This window comes from Scyliorhinus canicula, chromosome 9 (genome assembly GCF_902713615.1).
Source record: "Scyliorhinus canicula chromosome 9, sScyCan1.1, whole genome shotgun sequence".
In the NCBI taxonomy this organism is placed as follows: Eukaryota; Metazoa; Chordata; class Chondrichthyes; order Carcharhiniformes; family Scyliorhinidae; genus Scyliorhinus; species Scyliorhinus canicula.
The window spans coordinates 172836828-172860546 of NC_052154.1; the positions used below are offsets into that span (position 1 = coordinate 172836828).

The window sequence follows — 23719 nt, forward strand, 5'->3', positions numbered from 1 at the left end:
CCGCGCCGGCCATGACGGGCCGGCTTTCGGCGCCGGAGCAGTGCACAGCACTAGCCCCCTAGGAAGGGGTGTATACCTGGGCCTGGAGACCCGTTGACGCCGACGTCGCGCCGGATTTGACACGGCGTCAACACATTGGCTGGGATTTCGGAGAATCCCAGCCTAGATATCTGGTACAGGGCACAAAACTTAAAGAACAAGGAGGGTTCTGAACAAAAAGGATTCCTGGGATGGTTCCAAAAAGCAGGGTGTGCTCTCCTGAAAGATCAGTGGTGAAGCAGCAAAAACATGTGAGGTTGGTTTGACGAGAGTTACAGGAAGATTCTGTACTTTGTAAATGAGATTACAGGACCTGTCCCGCAACACTGAAAGAGTGTGCAGACAGAAACTTGTGTTGAAAGCAAAAGTCCGCCCTTTGAAAAGTGCATGGCGGCTTAATACAGAGAGAGTCAGTTTAAAGTATTTTTTATTTTCTGTATATATTTTTGCATCAGAAGGACACTCATGATTACGAAAATGCTCAGATTCATTTACAGGAGTCGGCTGTACTGAAGCAAACAACTGCAGCTGATTGATTTGATTTTTCATATACCCAACACACCACCTGTAACAAGGTGTGCACACATTCCCTGCTTGACTATTTCCGATTCGAAATGATGCTAGATATAAAGTCATCTGATCATTGTCTTCGATTTTAATAAGCTGAGCCTCTTAGGCCCATTCTAATCATCCAATCTGGAGAAAATGTTTGCGTACAATGCCAAACATTCAGAACAAATTCAATTAGTGGGATGTTAAATAGCAGATGAAAGGTCAGGTATGAGTAATCAAATTGGTTGACCTCATTCATTCAGCGAAGGGCAGTGATATGACTTTATTAATGGACTCTACAGATCATACTACCTAGGTTTTTCGATTGGTCCATTCTGCATCTCTTACTCTGAACAGGGCATGTAGTAATTTCTTTAAAAACTGTCTAGTGTTATAAAATGCCGCATCCAACAAGGATTAACATAACATAGAACATAGAGCATGCAGTGCAGAAGGAGGCCATTCGGTCCATCTAGTCTGCACTGACACACTTAAGCCCTCACTTCCACCCTATCCTCGTAACCCAATAACCCCTCCTAAGCATTTTTTGGTCACCAAGGGCAATTTATCATGGACAATCCACCTAACCTGCACGTCTTTGGACTGTGGGAGGAAACGGGAGCACCCTGAGGAAACCCACGCAGACATGGGGAGAACGTGCAGACGCCACACAGACAGCGACCCAAGCCGGGATTCGAACCTGGGACCCTGGCACTGTGAAGCTACAGTGCTATCCACTTGTGCTACCGTGCTGCCCACAAGTTCCCACTGTTCTGCAATCTCCTAAGGGTTGATCAGTCAAATGTTCCCTTATGTTTGCCAATTGGTTAATTTTCTTATTTGGACTATACTAAACTTCACTGAACTCAGTCTTGCTGGGAGGAAATGAATGGTGTTTATGTTGCGTTGAAAAAGATTGCAGAACACTGGGAACTTGCATATCCAATTGGCAGGCCCCAAGTGGTCTGGGTTCTCTTCATACTTAGTACTAAAAAAAACATCAAAGTTACCCTCGCAGAAGTGAAACCTTGCCTTCCATCCTGTTTTCTGAGGTTCTTGTTGAGCTCCAGGTGGCCACCATTCCACCATTGGGCAGCCCTGTAGCACAGTTGCTTCACAGCTCCAGGTCCGATTCCCGGCTTGGGTCATTGTCTGTGTGGAGTCTGCACGTTCTCCCCGTGTCTGCGTGGGTTTCCTCTGGGTGCACCGGTTTCCTCCCACAGTCCAAAGATGCGCAGGTTAGGTGGATTGGCTATGATAAATTGCCCTTAGTGACCTTCAAAGGTTAGTTGAGGTTACGGGGATAGGGTGAAGGTGTGGGGATAGGGTGGAGGTGTGGCGATAGGGTGGAGGTATGGGCTCGGTAGGGTGCTATTTCCAAGGGCTAGTGCAGACTTGACAGATGAATGGCCTCCTTCTGCACTATAATTTCTATGGTTCTATGATTCATCCCAGTCTTGGGCCATCTATTTTTTTAAGATGCCTCACAATTGACAGCAGGTAATTGCTTTTCCCAGTACACTTCACTCATTTTATAGAACATGACCACAGCTATTATTATTTTTTCCAAAGTTAATGTCAGAGAAGATGTCGGAATCTGATCAAATACTTCTTGTTGAGGTTTCTGTTTGTGGAAAACAACAAAAGACCTATTGCAATGCAACCAAGGGCACATGCCGGAGAGAGACAAAGGGGTCACTTGAATAGAGAGGCCATTCATTTCCAGTTCCAACATAACAATGGACAATTCTCCAACAGATCAGGAATCCACAACAGATCTGGAATAATCTGAGATTAATTTAACGAGAAAATACCACTACTATATCCATAATTTACATACGTTGTTATGAAAGACCATGCGCAGGATCGGAGAATCCCTGAGGGGTGGCATGAATCCCATCCCGCCACCCCGATGCTGGCTTCCCTATTCTTCGGCACCATTTTTCGGGGGCCAGCGGTATCCCCGCCAGGCTGGCTGGGGTCCGTTGACAGCGGCCCCCTCCGGCGATTCTCTGGGCCCCGATGGGCTGAGTGACCATCTAGTTTTGTCCAGTCCCACCAGCGTGAATTACTCACCTCGCAAACGGCGGGACATGGCATGTAAGTGTGTGGGGGCCGTCCTGTGGGGGGGGGGGGGGGGGGGGCGGCGCTGCAGGGGGATCCGGCCCCGGGGGGGAGCCCCAGGGCCGGCTCAAAGTACCGGCAACTCGGGCAGTCGCCCGGGGCGCCATGTGCTAGGGGCGCCGCGTAAAAGACTCGGGTCCCGCGCATGCGCAGTTGGGCCGGTGCCAACCAACGCATGCGCGGTGGCCGCCCTCCCTCAGGCCGCGTCGCACAAACATGGCGGATGGATCCAGGCTCGCCGGTGGTCACTTCGGCCCCCCCCTCCGGCCCCCCCCTCCGGCCCCCCCCTCCAGCCCCCGCCCCCCCCCCGGCCCCCCCCCAGCCCCGCCCCCCCGAAGGGCGCCGAAGTTCAGCTTGCCCGGGGCGCCAGCAACCCTAGGGCCGGCGCTGGGGAGCCCCCACGGTGGCCTGGCCCACGATCGGGGCTTACCAATCTGCGGGTGGGCTGGTTCCGTGGGGGCCTTCTTTCCACCGCGCCGGGCCCCTGTAGGGCTCCGCCATATTGCCCTGTGGAAGGCGCGGATAAGGGAGCCCCCGCGCATGCACGGAAATACGCCGGCCATTCTGCGCATGCGCGGGAATACGCCAGCCAACCCGCGCATAGGCAGATCAAGCCGGCTGTTCCACGCATGCGCGAACTCCCGCCACCGCTTCGGCGCCAGCTGGAGCCGTGGAAACCACTCGGGCGCCAATCTAGCCCCCGAGAAAGTGGAAAATTCCTCACCCTTGGGGGCCGTTGACACCGGAGTGGTTGGCGCCAGTTTTTACGCCAACGTGGGGACATAGCCCCATTATTGGAGAATTCCGCCTCTTATCCTCTGACTCACTGTGCACAATATAATGAGAATTCCACTGATGTAACCTAATTAAGAATGAGGGTTCTGGGGAACAAAGAACAAAGTTGCATTTAAGCACATTTATAGAGTGATATGTTTGTAATATTTTATTGATATTTTTTTTATCTTGTATTATTGAAATAATATATACAAAGTTTGATTTGTGTTTGAAAGTGGCACACAAATCGTCAAACTTGTGTTCCGGCTTCTTCGTGAGTGTTAACATGGCCATGGGAGATCGACTGGTATTTTCAAAACGGGGAATAGGTCATTATATTTTGTAAACATGGATGAAAACCGAAACATTTTGTATATAAGAGCAACAGATCACTTCTCAGTAATGGCACCATAGCTTTTGGATATATTTCAGAGAAGGCTTACTTATATCATGTTGGTGAGGCTTACCGAAATGTCTTCCAGTTCCTCGAGAGGGGTGGCGGAAGGGAAGAACAAACGTTTTTACAGCAAAAAGACCAAAGTATTTACTTGTAATCCAGAGTGATTTACCGAATAATGCAGCGTTTTGAAGTGATGCAGGTTAACAGGGGAGTGCTGGACGCTGAGTGCTCAGCACTGAGCTGAGTGCTTGACTAGAATCAAATTTTATTACAACAGTATACTGCCCTCCCAGCAGGCTGTCCCTTTACACTTTTCATCTCCTGAGGAGACAGCAGATGCCTTGGTAAGACTCACAAATAGGATTTGTGTGAGTTGACTCTTGGGTACTGCTCTAACCACGATCTGAATGGTATCACATATCAAAGGCAGAAAAGGTACTGGTTGTTGGAATCTACAAGTAAACAAAAATAAATGAATGTGTGCTTCAATCCACCCCCCACAGTTAAATTACTTTTGTAATATCAAAGTTTAACAATTGATGTAATATCTGATTGTATAATCATTGGGTTGAAGGGATTTATGAAACAAGACATAGTCATCTGATCAGATTTATTTTGATTGTTTGTGGAATCACTCTTAGGGACTCGATTTATTTTGCTCCCCTTTAATCAACTCTGCCTTTAGAAGGCAACGGAGAACATGGAATTCCAGACTTTGTTTGCAACAATAGAGGTTTTAATTTTGCAGTGCTAACAAAAGATTCTGGAGCCCTCTTCAGAGATTTATTTTCATTTTAGAAGTACATTGTGCAATTATAAAAATTGCTTGATCTGCCATGGTGTTGCACACAACCAAGGCCAAATATGGAGCAGTGAGTTTTAGAGGTCATGGGATAATGGGACCTGGGCAGCACTTGTAACCCATCCATGCTTTGTAGATATTCATTCTGTTATTTTTATATATACATGTACAGAGGACCTCCTTTTTAAAATTGTGATGCTGGATTGACATTCTTCTGGAGGCATTTATGCAACATCAACTGATTAAAGACTCAACTTGGTTTCTCTGCATCCCTCCCCCTCTGCCAAAAGGTAAGTGATGGCTTATCGTGTGCCGTGCCCCGCCTCGTGTACTATGGCCAGAACTGGAAATTGAACAGAATGAGGAATTGAACTTGAAAACTGCCATTCTGTGACGAGTGCTGGTGCATTGTTGCAATACTTGAACGATGAATGGAAAGTTTCCTGCCTTGGCCGGAAATGTTAATAATTGTTCAGCAAAGCCAGCAAAGAACAAACATAAGACCAGAGGAATTAAGAGCAGAAATAAGCAATTCAGCCCTTCAAGCCTGTTCCATCATGCAATCAGACCATGACTGATCTCTTCCTGGCCTCAAATCCACCTCCCTGCCTGTTCCCCATATCCCTTTAAACCCATTTTAAATCAGAAATATATCTATCTCCTTCTTGAAACTATTTAAGGATTCAGACTCCACTGCACTATGGGGCAGCGGGTTCCACAGATTCACCACCCTCTACTAGAAGTAGTTCCTCCTCGTCTCAGTTCTAAATTTACTGCCTCTCAACCTATATCTGTGACCTCTTGGTCCTGTGGCCCTCAAAGCGTCCACTTAAGGGACAGCATAAAGTTTAACCATGGTGTGGGATTTTAAGTTTCTGTTTAAAGAATAAAATGACTAGTTAGTCAATGTTGCTCTTTAGTCTGCTGACAGCAAAGGTCCTCAAACTTGAAATCTTCTTGTGCGGTTCTTCAGATCAGTCACTGGAAATTCAAACATCCTTTAAGTTATTGGCCTCTACAGTGATTGGAACAGGCTTGATTGACTCTCCGAACTTGGGAAGGTTAGTAAGTAAATAATGAGTCTAATCAAAAAGATGCTTGAGATATTTGGCAGTCTGGCAGCATTTGTAGGGAGAGAAATTGAGTTTGTTTCAGGTTGGTGGTCTTTCAGCAGTGCCGCACAGTTACACTAACTACCCCCCACCCCCATACCTCGAACAGCTGGCAGGCCATAGCGGGGTGGGATTGGATGGTGAGCTGGCTCCCTGCGATTAATTTCCTTGGCCCTTCAGAAATGTCTGGCAGATGTGGTGCAGAACCCAGAACTCCACCATGATCTTGTAATTACTTGTGCAGTACCATAGCCACCAGGCCATTGTATCGAGGATGCAACAAACAAACAAACACATATTATAAGAAGTAACCAACTTTTATCCAAATACCTCTGAACATTGCGAAAAAACACTTACAAATCATCATCCTGACCAAGCAACTGTACTTAATATAATTGGAACAAGATAGTATCACCAGTAATGTACTGTGCACCTTTAGCCAATGTATCAAAAAACTACAAAAAAGCCAGTCCAACTGTACACCAAACTGGCAGCAAACTTACAGTAAGTTTAATGAGTAAAAGGTTCATCCCAATGTAACATGCTGAAAACAAACTAATTTTGACTTATTTAAGATCTAACAACTCGAAAGGTAGCCAATTAACCCTCGAATCACAAGTGGGTTTATAACGTAACAAATTGTTAATAAAGATTTTAGATGTGTTAAACTCATCATTGGATTCTGACTCTTTTGAAGTGGTATTCGTTAGAATCTTTATCTGCCTTGATGTGTGAAGAGAGTTGCAACTTGAGAGATAATTTACAACCTATTGAATTATTGACAACAAAGGATGCCTACTTATTGAATCTCAAACATTTTAATTGAAGTTTGTTTTAACGCATGCCAGTTGGTGCATGGGTCCAGTAGTTTACCGAGTTTTTTTTTAGGGTTTTTCTTGGGGAGCTTTGATCATAGAATTTACAGTGCAGAAGGAGGCCATTCGGCCCATCGAGTCTGCACTGGCTCTTGGAAAGAGCACCCTACCCAAGGTCAACACCGCCACCCTATCCCCATAACCCAGTAACTCCACCCAACACTAAGGGCAATTTTGGACACTAAGGGCAATTTATCATGGCCAATCCACCTAACCTGCACATCTTTGGACTGTGGGAGGAAACCGGAGCACCCGGAGGAAACCCACGCACACACGGGGAGGATGTGCAGACTCCGCACAGACAGTGACCCAAGTCGGAATCAAACCTGGGACCCTGGAGCTGTGAAGCCATTGTGCTATCCACAATGCTACCGTGCTGCCCGTGATGTGAGGTTGAGTTTTGTTTGACCTTGATAGTTGGTTTTCAGCTCTTTCCGCCCTGACCATGATCGAGTATGAAATTATGAAAAATCATTTGCGTCACGACATTCCAATATCCTTTTTTTATTCATCACTAATGGTTTTCCAAAGGTGAACTGTATTTAGAAGATAAATCCAATGTTCGATGTAAAAAAAAGTTGGTTGAGAATGTGCAAACACTGAAGACATTATTTAAATCAGTAAGATCAGAGAATTTGGTCTGCATACATGCATAACAAGCTTCAACTCTTAGTACGAGTGGAAAGTATCGATGTGCTGTTGAAATGATGATAAGCTGACTTTTAATGAAATAAATTTGTGGTGGCTCGAGACATACACTGGAGGCTTCCAGTAGTTACAAAGGAGTTTATTGATGAAAGGCAAAGGCAGTTAGATAACAGGTACAGAACTGTGCAACATGCTATGACCAATGGAACAGAGATGCAAATAGCTACTTAGTGAGCCCAACGTAGTTGAAAACTTTGTGGAATTGAATGTATGCAGGTGGCCTTTACACTTAAGCTCCCTGGGATCCACACTGCCTGGGGTCCTGCTCCCAGAGGCTCATGCAAACTCTCCATTAGCCAGGGTTCACATGCTCTCACACTGCCTGGGGTCCTGCTCCCAGAGGCTCATGCAAACTCTCCATTAGCCAGGGTTCACATGCTCTCACACGATTGAACCCAAGCTGGTCACGTGGTCAATTGAGCCTGCACCCTTAAAGGGGCCACACTGCCAAATCCCTTCCCCTTTAAGCCCCTTAACACACAATCCCTAAACTATGTACAAAAGTTACAATGGTCAACAGGGACAACCAAGGACAGAGCTGTCAAAAAGTCAATGGGTCTGGAGACCTCCAAGTCCTCCTGGATTTCCGTGGCCCAGCCATAAGCTCTGCACTCTTTTGGGTGATCTGCTTAAAGGAACCTCGCTACCACAAAAGTCAATCTATTTAATCAGTTCTTTAATGTTCAGAATGATGATTTTGTTGAGGGATTTATTTTTTTGAGGTCCAAGTCCCATTATAATGTGTATTTATAATTCTATAACACGGTTTCTGTTTCACCCCATGCATAATCACAATTAATTCCACCCACTACAGAGATTCCTCCCCAGACCACGTCTGCAATTCCACAAAGTTTCCAACTGTGTCGGGCTCACTAAGTAGCTATTTGCATCTCTGTTCCATTGGTTATGGGATGTTGCAGAGTGTACAGGACCTAACTGGGTGAAAAAAGAAATATGTATTCTTTAAGTTTAGTGTGTAAGCAAACTAGAAATCCTAGTGCACTTGTATTTGCTGCCCATTCAGATGGAAATCTGGGGCGGGATTCTCCCGTACCCGGGCGGGGCGAGGTGTCCCGGCGGGACGGAGCGGCGTGAACCCCTCCGGCGTCGGCCCACCCCAAAGGTGCGGAATCTTCCCCGCCTTCAGGGGCTAGGCCGGCGCCAGAGTGCTTTGCGCAGCACCGGCCGGCGTGGAAGGCCTATGGCGCCACGCCAGTCGGGGCCGAAGGGACTCCGTCGGCTGGCACGTGTCCACGCATGCGCGGGGGCGTCAGCGGCTGCTGACACCATCCCCGCGCATGCGCAGGGGGGGTTCACCTATGTGTTGACCATCGCGGAGGCTGACACTGCCGACGTGTAGGAAAAGAGTTCCCCCACATCACAGGCCCGCCCGCAGATACGGTGGGCCCTGATCGCGGGCCAAGCCACCGTGGGGGCCCCCCCCCCCCCCCCCCCCCCCGGGCCAGATCGCGCCTCCCCCCCCCCGCCCAGGACCCCGGAGCCCGCCCGCGCCACCAGGTCCCGCCGGTAAGGGACCTAGTCTAATTTATGCTGGCAGGACTGGCAAAGAGCCAGTGGGACTTCGGCCCATTGCGGGCCGAAGAATCGACGGGGAGGCCGCTGTGAGCGGCCACCGACCGGCGTGGTGCGATTCCCGCCCCCCACCGAATCGCGGGTGCCAGAGAATTCGGCGGCCAGCAGGGGCGGGATTCACGCCGCCCCCCGGCGATTCTCCGACCCGGCGAGGGGTCGGAGAATCCCGTCCCTGATTTTTACCGCACTGTATTGAACCATGTAAGCATTGCAGTAATAAGCGGTTGAGTTAAAAGAACCTGATTAAATTATTGAGCTACTCTTGCTGATTATTAGAAGAAAGGGAGGGCGGAAAACTAGTTGGTGCTATATACACCCCCTGCTCCTGAAAAGAATCATTGAAACTGTGGGTAGTGGTTCAATTTTTTTATGCATCAAAATGTTAGATTTCTTCCAGTACAGAATTCAGAGCTGTAAAGCATTTGGGAAGATTTAGTCTGACTTCAAAAACCCTGCAAGTGAAAAATCTGCTTACAGTTATTATTAACCCTGCTTGATAGAAGTGTAGCAAAGGCATCAACTGGGGGTGTTTAAGCTTGTTCAGTTGTGTTCTGTCTGATCAGGCAGAATAATTGTTAACTTACGTCATTGTTCTATGGCGGAAACTAGGAAGCACTCGCCATTTTGAGATTGCGAACAAGGCCTCTTGTTTTATGACTGATTATGTTTTGTGTTGTTTTTGTTTGAAAATGATATTAATTATGTAGGAAGGCATCCTCTTTTGTTCCAATCTTTTGTTCCAATCTTTTGTTCCAACATTTGTTCCAACATTTAACTTGGGGGAAAAGTAGAATTCATGAATAACTTATTATCCAAGAAGTATGATCACAACTTCTCGATGTTATTGTCCTTTACCTCCTATGGATCTTTCTGATGCTGTAAAACAGTTCATGTAAGTTTGGTATTCGGCTTTGCTGGACTATGAGGTACAATCACTGATTGGTTTTGTGTAGTGTATCCCAGAGCAGTCGAAAATAAATACACGTAAGACAATTGGGAGTTTTGTAAGGGTTCATCTGTTCTGTTAGCAAACAGGATCACAGAGATATGGAGGTTCCAATGTTTTCTATTCTGGAAATGTTAATGGTTCCTTGATTGTAAGTGAATGCTCTATAAATTGAAGCAATCATTTAATTTTTTTAAGCTAAGATACTATTATGGGCCAGGGTTTTGAGAACACCAAAGTATATCATGGAGTTCACCTGACCCACAATTTTTAATAGATTGTGGTATAGGGAGCACAAGGGAGCTTTACAGATGTGATGCAACAGAGTTCTAAAGTATGTTTAAACAAAAACAATGTTTATCCTATGAATCCAGATAACGTTTTATAAACACATAGTAAACATCTTATCAACTACCAACACTGATAATCTCCACAGATACAATACTCTATAAATAACCCTTAATAACTTTCCTAACAACATCCATCAGTCAAAAACCCTTTTTAACAAAGACAATAGGTTTGCATTCCTTACAGAAACAGGTATTACTTTGGAATCATCAAGTGATCTGGAGACATTCTTTAGTAGGCAGAGAGAGAGAGAACACCTCCTTGGTTTGAATGCAGTTCCCCAACTGAAAAATGAAACTAAAACTCAAAGCCAAAAAACAGCTTCCAGCTCAAACCAAACGTAAAAAGCCAGAAACACAGCATAGCTCCACCCACACAATGACATCACTGCAGCTATTTGATAAACACACTTTTCTTAAAGGGACCCTCACATGACAATATTATGATGAACTAGTTTCAACACAAAGGTTTAGACATTTTAGACAGGCGTTGACAGTCATCACCTAATTTGCTGACTTTGGGTTATTCACACAGCTTCAGATCCAAATTTGGATGGGTCCAGTTAATCCACTAGTTGTAAAAATGGTAAATTACCCTGGTTGTGAAGGGATGGGGATAATGAAATGGGGGAAAGAAAACCCTGGAAGACTTTGCCAAGGTTTAAGAGGCATCTCCGAATTTGCCAAGGCTCAAAACGCATCTCCAACCATAGCAAAGACTCATAAGAGGAGAGGATTTTAAAAAGAAATACAGTGACATGAAAACACCAGTACAGACATGAGTTTGCAGACAAAGAACCAGTCAGCACGTTAGACTGTGTTTGACTGCTGAGGTGGCCGGTTGTGTGACACGTTTTGCCACAGTATAGCACAACCTACATGGATGGTTATTGCAGTATCCCTGAAAGACTGAAATTGACTGGACATTGTACAACTCCACAGCTGGTTCTGCCAACCTTAAACCTCTGTAGACAATTTCCCACTATCATTCTCAGGTGTGATAATGCCAGCACATATGGTAATTGGTATCTTGGTGACTGCTGTACTGGCTGTTAAGCTCCCTGGCATGACTTCTTTCATGCAATGCTATCACACTAGGGTTTTATTTGAGAAAGCACCCAGTATTCTAGTTAATCACACCTTTTTATAATCCTGTATAGTTTATGGGTTTGCAAACTACAGTGTTGTGATGTGTACTACTGCTGTATTGGGTAAAACAAAGTGCTCTCACCCATTGTAACTCCCATTGTAAACAGCCATGGTGAGCCAAAGCTCTTCAGCAAACAACTATTATCTGAAGAAAGATGTAGTTTATGCTGTGTCAACAGAGATTTCAACATTTATAGCCTGATTTTTAACGTTGCGTAAGTGGATTGGTTTTGACTGAATGTGCTTGATCTCTATTTCTGATCTTCTGTGATTAACAACCAATGTTCACTAATAAACCTATATCCATTACATTAGTACTAAGATAACACCAGGAAGGCACATACTAAATAACTCAATGAAAATAAAACCCTTAAATATTTAGGAAAAGAAGGATGAAAAAAAAATCAGGAAAAACTTGAGTGCGATCCAATGGGCACACTGCACCAGAAAAGTAGCTAGGTACGGTGCAGCATGGCTGATAAATTGGGAAACCCACCTCCTGGAATCTACCCAGCTCGCCATGCCTCGCAAGATCCAACGCGATATCGGGAGACGTTGCGATGCAAATCCCGCCCACTGTAGGCGGAATCACATTTTGGCAAATCTGCACATTAGAACGAGACAGCTAATCTCACTCTAATATGCAGATTCCCGACGTACCGGGGGCTTTGGGATTCTTCCCCTTCGCCTCGGAGACCTTGGACGATCGCCGTTCAGCACTGGGTACACAAATGGGTACCAGACAGAATGGCACTTGTGGGCTTCTCCCAGGGGATTGGAGGCCCCAAGTTACATGTCCTTTGGGCAGGGCGGTGCCCTGGCACTGTTGGTGCCACCTGCGCACCCTGGCATTGCCAGCCTGGCACCTTGGCAGTGTCAGCCTGGTAAGCTGGCAGTGCCACCTGGGTGACAGCCTGGCGCTGCCAAGGTGCCTGGGTGGCAATGCCAGATGGAATGGACACTGCTAGGTTGGCACTGCCAAGGTGCTAAGCTGGTGATTTTTACATGTACACAATCAAGCAGGCGGTGCCCCGCTTGGGTGTTGAGAGGAGTGTGTCTGTGTGTGGGGGGGGGGGGGGCAGTGACCCTTCCATAGTATGTTCAGGCTGCGGGGAGGTCAGGGATCGCTTTGGGGGCTTAGGCGATCAGGACGCCATTTAAAAATGGCGTCCCGATCTCTCGCTACACTGGGGAGTTCTACAAAGCAGAGCATAATGTACAAAATTGGGCAATGTGCGGCCTCGGCTGCATGTTCCCCATTGAGGGACCTTATACAATAGCCATGTTTCCTGTGACTGTCCACCATTGTCACAGTAGAACAGTTAAAAGAAAATCACATTGCTCTGAATCCATTGATAGAATTCTAACTGGCTAGATGTTTTAAGTTAGGATAATTTGGCACACATATTTGTTCTAGACGTGTTACTGTTGTTGCTGTTCTTGCGCTCGGTCTTAATGCTTGTGATTGCATGTCTCCTATGTACTCCTTAACAAACCACATTCAAGATGCACGTACAGAAATGTTTCAGTTGGTATTTCAGAAAGTTATTCAATGAATTTGTCCTGTCCATTCTTTTATTGGAAGAGTTTGGTGATTTGTTTTTCATATCAATTGCCTCTTCCTATTTGTAGTTTTTGCAATTTCCTTTGGGGCAAAAAATGATCAAGGATGAGGATCTTTAGCCTATGCCAGAAACGAACCCTTCGATCAAGAATGTTTAATTGTGTTTTGAATGTGCCAATGTTTTACCATGACTTTTGCTTTGTAGGATGTTACAAATCGCTTTGAGTCAATGTATGTCGTGTTGCCTGTTCTGAAGTTGGTTTCATTAATTTGGCTTGTTCTCCATGCAGCAACGTATGCTTGGTTTACCTGTGCCATTACATATTTTTTATCCTTTGATCATCCTCCTAGCTGTCACATTGCTCGCCTGTAAGCTTCTCTAATCCTTTAGAACATAGAACAGTACAGCACAGAACAGGCCCTTCGGCCCTCAATGTTGTGCCGAGCAATGATCACCCTACTCAAACCCACATATCCACCCTATACCCGTAACCCAACAACCCCCCCCTTTCTCATAGCTCATCCATCACCTTTTGTACTTGATCAATATAGTTACTTTTTTGATAGCCTTTCCAGTGTAACCAAACCAAAATGAACATACTCCAAGTATGATCTGGCCAAAGCCTTATGAAGCCTTAGCCCAACTTCTATAAAATTCTATCTCTCTTAGAATTCTCATTGGCACTTCTAATTGCTTCACCAAATATGTTTGCAAATTGAATGAGAGCTGAATACCATCACCATGGCTCCCTTTTCAGTGCTAGTTGAAATTGATTCATTGTATACTCCCCTCTCACTTCATTGATCTGTCTTTCCAGCTTTTTCAGTGTTAAGTTGTATTTACCATGTGCCTCCCTATTGCAAAACTGATTGAAATTTAATTTTTACTTTTTTTTAAAACTGCTCTCAGTTTTTTAATCCATTGGCCAACTTTGACAATTGATTGCAGTATTCAGATTCAAGAGTGTTGATTGGGCCAAACATTAATTCCTAAATGTCAACATCCCAGATATTGAGATACTTCTGTGGGGAATTCCTCCTTCATTAATTTACATTTTTTTAAAAATTTAGAGGACCCAATTCATTTTTCCAATGAAGGGGCAATTTAGCGTGGCCGATCCACCTACCCTGCACATCTTTGGGTTGTGGGGGCAAAACCCACGCAAACACGGGGAGAATGTGTGAACTCCACACCGACGGTGACCCAGAGCCGGGATCGAACCTGGGACCTTGGCACCATGAGGCAGCAGTGCTAACCACTGTGCCGCCGTGCTGCCTTGTTCATTATTTTTGCTATCTGTTTCTGCGTCACCCCTGCTTTTATGTGGCTTTTGGTTTCATTCAATTCTTGAGCGTTGTGATCAAAAAAATGTTTCTCCCGTGTAAATATGGTGCAAGTGAAGAGATACAGTCCAGGGCCAGGATTCTCCCCTACCCGGCGGGGCGGGGGGTCCCGGCGTAGCGGATTGGCGCCAACCACTCCGGTGTCGGGCCTCCTAAAGGTGCGGAGATCCGTACCTTTAGGGGCTAGGCCTGCGCTGGAGTGGTTGGCGCCATGCCAACTGCCGCCAAAACCGGCGCCAATGGCCTTTGACGCCCGCCGCCTGGCGTTGGGGCTGGCCGAAAGGCCTTTGCCGGTTCGCGCATGCGCTGGTGCGTCAGCTGTCGCTGACGTCACCACCGGCGCATGCGCGGTAGGGGAGTTCTCTTCTGCCTCCGCCATGGTGGAGGCCGTGGCGACGGCGGAAGAAAAAGAGTGCCCCCATGGCACTGGCCCGCCTGCCGATCGGTGGGCTCCAATCGTGGGCCTGGCCACCGTGGGGGCACCCCCCGGGGTCCGATCGCCCCGCGCCTTCCCCAGGACCCCGGGGGCCCGCTCGCGCCGCCAATCCTGCCACCACCAGAGGTGGTTTAAACCACGTCGGCGGGATTGGCCTCTCAGCGGCGGGACTTCGTCACATCGCAGGCTGGAGAATCGCCACAGGGGGCTCGCCATCTTTGTCTGCATATCTGCCTCTGGGCATTGTATACTCAGTCGGTGGGACCTCCTGAGGCGGAAGACAGGGTCAGCGTGGCGAGGAGGGCACGTGACTTCATGCAGCATCTCCGGGAGCGAGCTGTGGGAGACACAGTGCATGCAGGACAAGCAGCAGAAGTGTCTGGAGGAATGGCTCTGCCTCTTTCGGCACACTGTCATATGCCAGATGATTTGGCTAGAGGTCGCCTCCAACTGTGTGGGTGAACATCCTGTGCCAGTGGCTGTGAAGGTTACAGTGGCTGTGAAGGTTACAGTGGCCCTCAACTTGCACACCATCAGTTTTTTTCCAGGGGTCAGTGGAGGGGGGGAGGGGGGGAGGGGAGGAGGGGAAGGGGAGGGGAGGGGAGGGGGGTGCGCGGTGATTGAAGACTTCCCCTGTATCCATCAACTACACTCATGGCCATTAAGATGCCTGCAGGTGAGTCAGGAGCCTTCGTGAACTGGAAGTGGTTCCACGCAGTGAGTGTGCAGATCGTTTGCAACCGTGAGATGCAGATTTATGCAAGTTTGGGCACCTTACCCTGGCAGCTCACATGATACTTCCATCCTTGTGGTGAATGTATTCACCAAAATGCATGCATGATACTGTAACCTGTGACCTGGAAGTGGTGATATGAACTGCTTCCAGGTACTGTACTGTAGCCCCGGTATGGCTCCGCCTCTGGCTCCGCCCACACCGGGGCCATATATAGGCCGGCCGCCTGTGGGTGGCATTCATCTGTACCACTGACTCTAGCTAGGCATGTTCATGACTAATAAAGCCTACTATTCACGCGCTCTCTCTGCCTCACTGTGAATTGAAGGTATATCAATCCTGTAAAGCTCTCTGGTGCCAAGGTTGTTTGTTGCTCCTGGTCGTTTGAAAGCCTCCACAAGAGCAGTGGTAGAGAGCACCATTAGGCTGCTAACATGCAGTTCAGATGCTTGGACTGATATGGCAGCACTGCAATATCCTCCAGAACCTGTTTCGCTTATAGTCGTTGTCTGCTGCGTCCTGCACAATCTGGCTGTGGCAAGGGGGCGACCCACTGGAGGGTGAGGGTCACATTGCAGCTCCAGATGCTTTGGAGGATGAATCTACTGATGTCTCTTAGAGGAGCCTGGGGAGGAACAGGGTGAGGATGTTGGGACAGACGTCAGGAACCTTTCGGGGAGGCTGGGACACTAGGGGTACCTTGATAATACACACCCTCAGCTAGGTTGCCATGGCATTGATTCCAGTTCATGTCAAGGACATGCCTCGATCGCAAACCCACGACCCCAGCTTCCAACCACAACCTCTGGAATGAAGTTCAAAACCCCTGCCACACCCCACCCCGCAACAATGCAAACCATCTTGCACATTCGGGACATAATGGGCTGGATTCTCCAAAAATGGGGCTATGTCCCCACGCTGGCGTAAAAATGCTGGCGTTTCACTCCCCAGTTTCCTGCAAAAAATGAAGAGCTATTCACTTACCTGCAGGGGGCTAGCAGGGACCCAGGGAGCTTCACACAGCTTTGGCTGCAGAAACGGGACCCCGCACTTCCGGTTCTGAGTCCGCGCATGCGCACGGCGGCGGCCTCCAGCGGCCGTGCCGAGCGCCATGGCGGACTCGGACTGCGGACCATCAGCAAGAAAGAAGGTTCCCCTGTTCGTCCCCACACGTCTTCATCTGACCCACCCGATTGCTGTCCCGGTTGCCCATAAGGCCGCCCCCCCCCCCGGTGATGGATCCCTTCCGTCCCCCCACCAGGATGGCCGCGGACTGAGTGCGGTCAGTGGGCTGGTTGGGATTGGAGTATCACTGGGAGGGCCTCTGACAATGGTCCCCTCAGCCAGGTGGCGTGATTCGTGGGCGAGCGATTCTGCGAGGACCGCAGATTCGCGGGAGCAGCCCCGGGCCCGATTCGGACGTAAAAGTGGATTCTCCGCCCCTGCGGCAAACACGATTTTGGCGAGGGACTGCGAGAATCCAGCCCAATGTTTCTGTCGCATTCGGAGAAAAAAACAAGCACAACGTTTTTGGTGTTGATGATCCTATCATCAAGAGAGTGTTGAAATGTGAACAGTAATAATGTCATTCGTGAGATACTGCTGTTATGCTCATGTTGCAGTGCTGGGCAGCACAGTAGCACAAGTGGATAGCATTGGGGCTTCACAGTGCCAGGGTCCCAGGTTCAACTCCCCGCTGGGTCACTGTCTGTGCGGAGTCTGCACATTCTCCCCGTGTGTACGTGGGTTTCCTCCGGGTGCTCCAGTTTCCTCCCACAGTCCAAAGACGAGCAGGTTAGGTGGACTGGCCATGATAAATTGCCCTTAGTGACCAAAAAGTTTAGGAGGGGTTATTGGGTTACGGGGATAGGGTGGAAGTGAGGGCTTAAGTGGGTCGGTGCAGACTCGATGGACCGAATGGCCTCCTTCTGCACTGTATATTCTATGTTCTGTGCCTTCAGAATACACTTGTGAGTGCTGTGCCATGCTGCCCTCACCTCACTGCAGTGGGTGGCATTGGTGACTCGTGTCAATGCTGCTAACCTTGGCAATCCGCGGGCTGAGCTTAAGCGGACTCTACCTGCGAGGGTGAATCCAGCACCATGGGTGGGCACCCCTTAGTTGTTGCAGCATCATCAGATGCGACAGTCACTGGCAGAGAGGGTGAAGAGCTGCTGCCCTCCTCTGGAGGTTTGTTGATCTGAACGCACCCCCAGGAACGCCTGGAGCTGCCTCGCCGTGAGAGCCACCACCCTCTCTGTGGATGAGAGCTCTGTGCTCAGATTCAGCACCGTGCTCATGCTCCTCATGAACTCCTCCACAGTGAGAGCCGACGAGCTAATGCTCACCGTTATGCTTATACCTGCGCTGGTGCCTGGTTGCAAGAGAGGATGTGCTGAGGATGCATCTGTTTTTGTGTCTTCGGGAGTTAAAGGCGGGGGCACCATCTGAGTCTCTGGAGCCTCTTGAGCATGTTGCACTCGAGGGAAGAATCCAATCCAGTCATTGAATCATTTCAGTCAAACCTCATGCTGGTGAGAAAATGAAGAACTGCATCATGGTGCCATCATGGAGGATCAATGGCCTTTCTTGCTTTGAGAATTTGATTTCAGATGGCACAACCCCACACTGTTTACACTCTCCGCCGTCACACATTTGTACATCGCAGTCTTGCCTTCCACCCTGTCCCTCTACCACCAGTGGAGTGACCTCTGCGGTGGCATTCCCACTGTAGAGCAACCATCTCTTAACCAATGAGGTACAGTAAGTTGAGCTCCCTGCCGCCCATTCCTGTACGCTCAGCTGAATTATGGCTTCTCTTCTGAAAGGGCAAAAGAGAATTTATCGTTATGTTCCCTCTCCCTGCAGCAACATTCCAGCCGCAACCCCCCCCCCCCCCCCCCCACCCCCCTCCCTCCTGCCAACCAGGTCACTGGGGGTGTCAGATTGCCACACCTCTCCCTTCCATGCACTCAGGCCAAGTGGGCAGACTTCCTAGCCTTGGCTGGCACAGGCTTTAGTGCCAGTCAGCTCACATTCCTCCGTGTCACAAGGAACGGGCTACGTGACTGCACACCTCCGCACAGTTCCATACCAGCCCGCCGCTCGCCCTCACTGGCCACAGAGGATTGTTAAACCTTTTGTGGCATTGTGTCCAGGTGCAATGCACCACGTCCTATCTGTCGACTTGGGCGGCCACCTCTGTTGTTAGATGTGGTGCCCTCCTTTTGCCATCACTTGGCATCAGAACCTCATGCCTGGCACCAATCACCTCGACCAGTATACCGAAGCACCTGTCTGAGTACTGGAGGTTGGGGGGGGGGAGAGGAGGAGAGGAATGAGTGTCCATCCCAGCCTTCTGTATCCACTAAGTGGTGAGGCCACTACTGCACAACATGACAGTACGGGCTGCTCCCATCGCCTCCCCTACAACTCCTGCCAGCCTTCAGTGAGTTGCCCCTGCAGTTTTTAATTTCCCCTTTGGGTCCCCCTTTGGACCAGGTACCCAGCGAGCCCTCACTCCAACTAGTGGCCGCGTTTTACGCTGGGCGGGCCTTAATTGGGCAGAACGTGTGTACCCAACAGCTGTGTAATTCAGGACTTGGGAGTATTAGACAGTATTATTTTGACGCATACTGAGCAATAACTGTGGCGGGGGCCGTGAGCAAGTGTTTTCTGAGGAGAATTAGACCAAGGGTTTCAGATAGAAATCAGTTGAAGTCTCGCGTGCTATACTGCAATTTTGTATTTTATTGAATTTTTCTATTTGTGGTTAAATAGAAAAACAAGGCAATTTATGAATCGAGAAGTAGATTTAATTGATGAACAGGTGTTTGGCTGCTGTACAGGCTGAGGAGGTGGAAGATGCAAAACTGAGGCATCATAGTGTCAACACTGATAGGAAGAGGCAAAGAAAAAAACAAGCATTTATACAGCAGGGTGTTCCAATGTGCTTTGCAGCCAGTACTTCTGGAGTGGCGTCCGCTGTTGAAATGTGAGGAATATTTTGGCCAATTTGCACATAGCACGTCCTCCTAAACAAGGACCAGATAAGATTGCTTGTGGAAACAGGCACTGGTGATGCAGGTGCGGCAGGTAGTTTATTGGACGAAGGGAAGGCAGGGCAGAGGGGAGTGGGCGGCCATTTTGGGTCCTCTTGGTCAAGAAAGGAAAATGGGGCAGAGATGGTTTTGTGATGGATTGGGATGGTGTTTTCAAATGGGAGGGTGAGTCAGAAACCCTCGATGAGGATGGTGACTTGGAATGTTCAGGGGTTGAAAACACCGGTGAGGCAGTCGAGGGTGTTTGCACATTTGAAAAGTTTGAAGGCGCAGGTAGTGTTTCTTCAGGAGACACGCTTACAGGTTAAAGACCAGGCGAGGTTGAGTACAGGGTGGGTGGGACAGGCATTCCATTCAGGATTCGATTCCAAGTCGAGAGGGGTTGCTATTCTATTTAGTAAAAGGGTGACATTTGTGATGGCTAGGGAGGTGCACGACCCAGAGGAGATGGTTTGTGATGGTCAGCGGGGTTTTGGAGGGGACGCCGGCACTTGTAGTAAACGTTTGTGCGCCTAATTGGGATGACAGAGTGTTTAAGCGGGTGGTGGCAGACATCCTGCATAAATTAATAATGGGAGAGCGAGTAAACGTTTGTGCGCCTAATTGGGATGACAGAGTGTTTAAGCGGGTGGTGGCAGACATCCTGCATAAATTAATAATGGGAGGGCGATTTCACCTGCCTGTTAGATCCTCGGTTGGACAAGTCAAGCCCAAGGACATTGGTTGGGTCGGGAATGGCGAAGGAACTGGGAGTGTTTATGGGCCAGATTGGGGGGGCGGTTAGTGGTGGCGGATCAGTGGAGGTTTAAGCATCCGGGAGGGAGTTTAGTCCCATTTAGATTTTTTATGATGGGAAATTCAATTCTTTGAGGTTGTCGTGGTTTCGGGCCGTGTGCCGCATCTTATGGATGTGAGGCTTGACATGGACCAGGCACAGGGACCCTCTTGGAGGAGGACTCGGTGTTACTGGCAAATGAAAAGTTTTATCGAAAGATGACTTTGGCAATTAACGAGTATGTAGAGTTCAATCCTTGGGCCAGTTTAGCTCACTTGTCTAGACAGCTGGCTTGTCTACACTCTAGCTACAAGAGGAGGGGATGGAGTAGGTGCGGGTGGAGGAGGCGTCGTGTGTGGGGGTAAGTTTGAGGGCTCTGGCTACATCCTCCCTTCCATTTGCCACTGGGTGCTATACAGTGAGTCTGATGGTAGCTTTGTCTGTAAAAGTCTGTTGTCGGACAGATTGTTGTTTCCAGATGAATTGGGTAGGGACGATCGTGGATATTTACAGATGGCTGGTGGGCACAAGGACAGCGCCAATTGAGGAGGTGAAGCGGACGTGGGAGGAGGAGCTGAGTATGGAGTTGGGATTGGAGGGGGGGGGGTTTGGAGTGAAATTTTGCTTGGTACAGTTCAAAGTGGGGGTGGAGATGTTGCGGGCCCTCTGGTGGTGGTCTTTGGGGTGTTGGAGCGTTGAAGGGGAGGGGGGCCGATGTGGTGGCCTTTGCCACTCTGATTGCCTTGTGTCGAATTCTACTGGAGTGGGGATGGGTGAGGCCACTGAGGGTGTCGGTGAGGCTGGGGGAAAAGGTTTAAGTTCACCTTCGGGTCTCGGAGGGGCGGCGTGGTTTCTTGGCAAGATGGAGGTTTGAGGACTTGTTTGATGCCAGCAGGGAGTGGGTGGGGGGGGTGGGGGGGGGGGGGGATTGAATAAAAATACATAAAAAAACAAGGACCAGATATCAGTTTTTGTGGTTGTTGTTGTTTGAGGGATAGATATTTTGTAGACTCCTGAGGAATTTCTCTACTCTATGAAGTAATGCATGGATTTATCTTTTAGACTTTTCCCGCCCCCCCACCCTGAAAGCACTTGTCAAACTTGTTGCAACATCATGTCTAAAAGACAATGTAATTACAGTAATTACAGTATGACAAGTTTGCATGAGCAGTTTCTATTATAAATGGGACAAAGGATGTTATAATGGTCAAAGTTATAAGGAGGTGCACACCAACATAATGGTCTGGATTATTGTACTCCATGGGTATCGGGAATCGTTTGGGGGGGTGGGGGGGTTGGCGTTGCACGTGACTTATGAAAATTCAGCTCAATGTTTTCAACATACTGTGAACTGATGCTGACCAGAATTAATAGTCAATCCAGAGTGAGACTAGAGGTCAAATTCTCTCCATGATTTTTCGCATCGCCGATATATCCAAGGATAATTTGGTGTAATCTCAGCCCAATAGACAATAAGGGCTTAATTTGTAGACATATGGGGAGGGATTCTGTGATCCTGAGGCTAAGTGTTGACGCCGTCACAAACGCTGTCGCATTTCCCGACGGGGTCAACACGGCCTCAGGATCAGCAATTCTGGACCCTACAGGATGCCAGCACGGCACTGGAGTGACGCACGCCGCTCCAGCTGCCGATCCCAGTGTCAACTGGGCACCGCAGGGTCCACACATGCGCAGTGGCTCCGGCACCGGCACTAAGACACGCATGTGCAGTGGCTCCCTTCTCCGCACCGGCCCCAACGCAACATGGCGTAGGGCTACAGGGGCCAGCGCGGAAGAAAGGAGGCCGCCTGCCACAGCGGACTCACCCTCTGGGGTCGGAACCCCCCCCCCGAACCACAGGCCACCCCAGGACCCTTCCACGCCGAGGTCCCGCCAGGTAAGACCAGGTTAGAATTGCACCGGCGGGACTCGGGTTTCTTGTTCCGGCCGCTCGGCCCATCCCGGGCCGAGAATCGCTGGGGGTGGGCCGTGTAGAGCAGCCCCCGACTGGCGCAGCGCTGATTGCGTCGGGGCGGCGTGGCGCGATTCGCGCCGGTCGCCGCGATTCTCTGCCCCAGGCCCGGGCTGAGAGAATCCCGCTCATGGAGAGGATCACTGTGCACAAATGCCGACATGGGCCCGGATCTAGGCCTCCCACCCCTGAATCCATTCTCTGCTATTTTTGCAGGGGAAATGGGAGTTGGTTTTAAATTGCACATTCATGGTTCATGGAGCGAGCTGGCCATATAATCAGCAGATCCCACCACTCATGTGATTTTGCTATGGTAGGAGCCTGAAACCTGAAGTGTGCCGATTAAAGATTGGAATCTTTTGGCTTAGTTGGGATTTTGGAGCGGTCGGCACCTCTTTTGGATATGATCCTGGGACCCCATTGGGAGAGGTCAGGTAGTCTTTGGGATTATTAAAAGACAATAGATGTGAAGGTGTGTAAAAAATGCATAAATTCATTGGCACTGTCAAACTCACTGGAATTGCCAGAGCTTTCAAGGGCTTTAAATGTAAATAAAATGTGGAGTGTTAAAAAAAATCTGACTGTTTCACTTGTGTGTTGACATAGGCTGAGGGTTATCATTATAGGATTTGTGCTGCATGACTTATTATACAACCTATCATTATCACTGTGCGGTACCAGTTAAGGAAGCAGTTTGATTGACAGCTCCAAATAGTTATAGAAAAATCATTTTTTTAATAAGTGATTAGCTCAAGGAGATGTATATTTTTTTATCAACAAGAATGTATTTTTTAATAGTGACATCAATTGATACAGGATATTATTTTAGCAGCATGGCTATTGAGTTTTTCCCATGGTGGATACTAGGTGAGTTGGTATGGCAGGGGTAAGGCGAAAGGTTGGTTGGTGGGGATTATGAGTTGGCACTAAGTTGCAATAGGGGCTATAAAGAACCATGGAGATTAGTGTAAGTATAGTTTGCCATGACATGTATAGGATCCATGGGGATTGTGGTACGGGGCATGGGTTGGCATAGCAGGTATGGTAGGCATATCTGGGGCATGTTCAGTGTGTAAGGGATGAGTGGTGGGGCTGGAGGGGCGTTATTTGTTCTAATTCTTTTCAATCTTTTTCATTGTGCCAAAGCACCAAGGCGTCCCTCCAGCCCACCTCCGCACTTCTTCCATTGGCCGGGGGGGGGGGGGGGGGGGGGGGGGGGGAGGCCTGACTTCTAATCCAGCCTGATCACATGTAAATCCCAATTTCTAGGCCTTTTGTTCCTTGGCCGGGTGCACGGAGGCAGGAAATGTCCTGAGTTTGCACACCGTAAAATCTGCTAAATATCTGTTTCGCTAATGTGCTTTGTGAGCCAGATAGAAAATGACTCCAACAGTTTTGGGCTCCAATTGTATT

At 48.5% G+C, this 23719-nt stretch overlaps 1 protein-coding gene across 8 annotated transcripts in view; it reads left to right on the forward strand.

Annotated features, from left to right (window-relative positions):
• LOC119971908 (serine/threonine-protein kinase BRSK2) overlaps nucleotides 1–23719 on the forward strand; it is a 1145911-nt gene that overhangs the window by 128076 nt on the left and 994116 nt on the right. The gene's annotated exons all lie outside the window — the stretch shown is intronic.